Here is a 6,000-nt window from a genome sequence, read left to right as displayed (position 1 = left end):
TAACTTAAAATAAAATTAGGCGGTGTCTGCAGGAATCGGGGCCATTATGTATTTATTTGTTTGTTAGTATCTTAGCGCGTACAGTGCACCGCCCAAGTTCCCGCAACCGGCCGTACACACGTCGTGCACTATTTGCACGAACGGTTACGAGCCACTGTTGGCCCACTTAGCAAACTGACTTTTGCAAATATTCAAATCTAATAACCACTTAATAATATTATGCTAAAATTAAGAAATAAAAATGAAATGAAATGAAACCTGCAGTTCAAATTTAAAAGATGGTAATACAAATAAAAACCAAACCCAAATATTTTATTCACAACCATAGCAATTTCATCTACCTACTCGTATTTAAAGTTTCTTGTACAGAAAAAGTGCACTTAAACTTGTCAGTAGCTTGCAAATGTCTATATAAATAAATAAATTAGATTCGATTTCAATAGTTTTTATGTCAAAAAAGCCATCGGGAACGGGGCTGACATTTTCAAAATTGTTGTGTTGATGGGATTCTTATTTATTTACCTTTACCTTCCTTTGCCACATAATATAATACAAACATTAAATGAGACTCGAATTTAACGGAACCGAGTTCTAGTATATTAATGAACGCACATGTTTGTCTTACAACACAAAGGGCTTACACTGTCCTTAAACTAATTCCTTAATTAATTTACTTAATTACATTCGCACCGCATGGAGACTGGTAGCCTAAGTGGTAGAACGCCTGACTCTCACTGTAAGATAGCAGGTTCAATCCAGCATGGGCCTAAACCTATGATTATAGAAATTATTTTTCGAATTGTTGTTTGAATCATAAATGATTTTCACGTGGTCAGCGGTGAAGGCAAACATCATAAGGAAACCCACATACCCGAGAAATGCGTTTTCGGAGGTATGTGACCTAACCTGTATGGAGCTGGTTTTCCCTTCGCGGGTTAGAATGTCAGACAGGCGGTCCCTTCCGTAAAAAACCGGACCTGTCAAATCTTCAGGTTAGGTAAGCGGACCCTGTGAAAACTGAATAACGCTAGTGTTAGATAGAAAAGAATCGTTCGACCAAATTTCGACTGATACGTCACTATGCTAATTAACGTCACAACACTAGCTTACGTACTTTGACAGTTCTAATTGTTACCGCGCATTTGAGACAGTTGTAAAATGTTATCTTATTGAAATATAATCAATAATTGTACTGGACTAGTCGTTCTGTTTATTACTATGAAGATGATGACATTACCACCGCATACTTACTTCGTCACTATCCTCAAAACACGTATTTATTTATTTATTTTATTTATTGCATGTTATGTGTATTGCTTAGCTTATGTGAATAGTCGAGTAAATATTAATGTTTACCACGATAATGATTACTTCTCGTGACAAGGGCCATTTCGACAACTTGATTGGTCAATTCCCATGGAAGTAATACTCGTAATTCATCATCACTAATTTAAGAGCCACGCTTACGTCGGTATATAATTTTCCATGGTACTTGTTTGGGGAAAAACAGAGCAGTGGATTTCCTCTTGCCGTCCGCCCCGCAGTACTCTGTCTGACGCGAGTGGGATGGCGCCCAGTTTAGTCTATTTCAAAGCCGTACTAGGTCCTGTCCTCCGCCTCTGAATAGTACTGACAGTTACTGCTGCCCTCTGTTAAGTTCCAGTTAACAGTATCTGTGACTTGCGTCTTCCGTCCTGCATTGCCGCACCCATGGCTCTCATCTCAAATATTAATTTAAATATTTATTTATTTATTTATTTATTTATTTATTTATTTATTTATTTATTTATTTATTTATTTATTTATTTATTTATTTATTTATTTATTTATGTTATTCAATAAATTCTTATCATCATCATCTCCCTAGTATTATACCGTTTTTGTCAGGGTCCGTTTACCTAACCTGAAGATTTGACAGGTCCGGTTTTACAGAAGCCAATACAGGAAAACCAGCCCAATGTAGGTTAGGTCACATACCTCCGAAAATGCATTTCTCGGGAATGCTGGTTTCCTCGCGATATTTTACTTCACTGCTGATCACGTGATAATCATTCATAATCCAAACATAAATTCGAAACCAAATTCGACAATCATTGGTTAGGCCTGTGCTGGATTCAAAACCGCGACCTCAAAGTAAGACGCAAGCGTTTTACCAACTGAGATATCTCTCGTCCCGTCCCGCCCCGATAGAAATAACGAACTTGAATTGTATCAGTCTGCAAATCTAGTATCACGTTTTAAAAACAAAAAGTTCCACACATCAATCAATCGATGAAAAAACAAAAAAAAAAACGTGAGAACAAATACAAATGCAAGCGATGAATACATAATACTTACGGATACAAACAAGCCAATAAGTGTATTTAATGAATCCGTAATAGGCATTTAATTGACAGCTAGATTGCTGATGTAATTGACCGATTATTACCATTGTATTCGAGTTATAATCGATACCAACACTAAGTGTATGTTATTTGTATCTATACCATGAACGATTTATCTTTACGACACATTAAATACCTGAAGTTATCATTTTTCGAGTAACTCTACGAGTAGTTAATAACTCTATATTTTTCTCTGCACTTAGGGCCTTTTCTTATCGTGGTTGTACGATTGCGCTACCAAAAGACAACAGGCCTGAGGGTGCCCAGTTGGGCGCGAACCTCGGCTCAGGGCGTCGTCTGAGAGGAAAAATATTTGAAAGAGTTAATCGACCCTAGTGGGTCAATAGCGATAAGCGCTGAATGGGGGAAATCGTCGACCACGCCGGCGGGGTCGGTATCGGGGTCCAACAACATCAAACGTCAAAACGCGAAATTACTTTGAAAATTATGTGAAAAAGCACACTGTCGGACTCATTATTATGTTTTTCTTGATTAAAATTCTTAAATAAGTTAAATAGAAAAAATAAAAATGTTTTTCGTTAGTTCTAGATTTGGCTTTATTTATTAATCACATAATTTATCTTGAACCTAGTACACGATCCTATTGAAATGTTAAGCTGAATAGTTCGTTGACAGTTATAAGACATTTTTCTAAACGTATAAATGGCAACACAAGAATGGGGTTGTCAAATCGGACGGATTGATACACGCTCTCTTGCGTTGGGGACCTTGTCGACATCGGACGTGTTTACCAAGTTAAGTGTTATTTTCTTGATACCAGAATAAACAAGTGTGATTACCGTTCTTTCGTATTTTTACTACAGAAAGTTACTTCAAAAAAGAATAATTAAAAAAACAAGTAAATTAACTGTCAGGTTCACTAGTAAACAAGGTCACTAACCGAGGCTTAACTTAACCAAACCAAATGGCCGTGACACCTTACAAATGACTTTTTAATTACCGACTGTTAAATAGTTAACTATCTTTGAAGACAACCGGAAGTTAAAACTAGTAAACTTATTTAACCCGTCTTGTTTTTTTCTCTGTCTGTGAAAGAAATGATCGAACTTATCAACCCTGGTTTCAGGGTTACTATTGAGCCCCCAAAAGGCCTTACTTGACTCATGAAACAACCACATATTTTCTACATAAAGTAAATAGTAGCCAGGACCAACTGCCTCAGAAGCACAAATCATGTTAATTTCGGACAATCGGGTAATCAAACTAGAGATCGTAAAGCGATTCTCGTTATACGTCCCCACCGGGATTCGAACCCGGGATCTATGGATCGGGAGTCCAACGCTCAACCACATCAATAAATAAATCATCATCTCGTTAGCGTTATCCGTCTGTCATGGGGTCCGTTTACCTAACCTAAAGATTTGACAGGTCCAACTTTTTACAGAAGAAGCTGCCTGTCTGGCCTGTGATATGAATAACTACCTTTAAACTTATCGGAGTTGGCTGAAAGAGAGAGAGATTGGCAAGAGAAGACGAATTATGGCCACTTTTGTACTAATTTGTTAGGTACCACGTCTTGTGGTATTGGCGTAGAAAGATACCTTTAGGGATACAGGTAGGTTCAATTAATAAACTGATTATAATAATGAGAAAGATCATAATCATTATCTAAGCATTATCCCGTTTTTCACAGGGTCCGCTTACCTAACCTGAAAATTTGACAGGTCCGGTTTTTTACAGAAGCGACTGCCTGTCTAACTTTCTGCTCGCGGAGGCAAAACCAGTCCAATATATGTTAGGTCACATGCCTTCGAAACGCATTTCTTGGGCTTATGGGTTTCCGCACGATGTTTTCCTTCAACAAGTGCAGTAGATAATTAAGAGATATTAAGAAACACATTTTACCTAATGACATTTGTTTTTCTAGAATAGAATGAAACAATTTATTCACAATCACTACAAGTACCATTCATAGTCACATTATGCAAGTGCGAAGATTCTAGCAAGTTATAACAAATAATTAATAACAATACAATAGAATTCCATTTACGAGGTATTGTTTATAAGCGTCACAGTAATTCTGCCGTGTTGTCTAAGGGATATCTTGGAAACATTCCGTGCATAGGGAATACGTACACAGATTAAACATCAATTTTGAATCCTTACGGAATTACGGAACACACACACACACTCACACACACACACACACACACACACACACACACACACACACACACACACACTCACACACACACACACACACACACACACACACACACACACACACACACACACACACTCACACACACACACACACACACACACACACACACACACACTCACACACACACACACACACAAGTCTATGAAGCATCTCAGGGGCCTGGCTAAATTTCAAACGTTTCACTTCAAACCAATATCTCATTCATATCGTGTGCTGCTCGTGAAAATGTGAGCGGTACGAACAGTCCGTGCGCTGTCCCCTTTAATTCTTAGCAGCTTACATATGAATCTTACAGGGCATGCGAATCGAACGTAAGATCCAGAGAGCGAGGACGAGTACAAATCAAATTTAGTAGGTTTTTAGGCGAGCTGGTGTTAATTGAAAGTATTATTATACTTAAATGTATTCCATTACAATCACAAACATGTTATTCAGTCACACGTTTTAAATATTACGCCGTAAAAAAGCAAACCGACTAATTAAAAATCAATGTTCTTTTACGTGCAGAGATTACTTCCGATTCATTCTCATTGAGCCATGACTATCACCATAGAATAAAGAATAACACTGCTTATAGAACGGTTACTCTCCGCCCCGGACTAATAACGTGCAGACCCCCCCCCCCCCTGGTCTTACTTTAGTCACACTCCGGACACTTCTTAAATAACACCTCGTTTTACACAGACGGTACGCGCGCATCTGTGTGTGTGACGTCTGACGCCCATACGATTGAGGACTAAAGTAGGACCGCGACAAGGTAAGGTAACCCTAGTTCAGCCGCTGGCAGGCAGGGAAGAGTTGCCTTACGTAGTATTATTAAGAGATTCGACGAACTTACAGGAAAGTGAAGTTCTATCTCAATTATACAAAGCTCCTTGTTCGAGACGGGACTCCCTCCCTTCAGTTTTAATATCCCGCCCTAAAGTCTCCAGGTGATGGAGTTGTCCATGAAACATGATTTAAACATAATTACGTATATATTAGTTGACAGGTACGTTCAGGAATCGGGAAATGAATCTTTTTTTTTTGCTTTGGATAATAGCTTTGAAAATTTTGACGATGCTGGAGCATAAGACGTAGACTACATTGTTAACCGTCTCAAACAAGGAGCGAGTATAATTCCTTATTCTATACTTTAGTCTTACATGGCCGTAAGGCGGTAAAGAGTAAGAGGACTACTGTGTCCCGCTCGCACTTAAGCGTTAGGCTGTATAAGATAAAAATGAGACTTTTGTATGTATCAAGTAGCCATATTGTTCCGCCATAAGGTATTTGAAGGTATATTGTTCCGTGCCTTTCTCTTATTAAGCAGGAAAATAGTCTTTGCTTATCGCAAAATGTCTGTATCGACTTCACGACATCACGCTTCGTTACTCTTCGTTCACGCAACTTGAATAACACGTAATTAAACCTAGATATGGTCGATTACAC

This window comes from Pectinophora gossypiella, chromosome 2, assembly GCF_024362695.1.
Source record: "Pectinophora gossypiella chromosome 2, ilPecGoss1.1, whole genome shotgun sequence".
In the NCBI taxonomy this organism is placed as follows: domain Eukaryota; kingdom Metazoa; phylum Arthropoda; class Insecta; order Lepidoptera; family Gelechiidae; genus Pectinophora; species Pectinophora gossypiella.
This window is presented reverse-complemented; position numbering follows the sequence as displayed.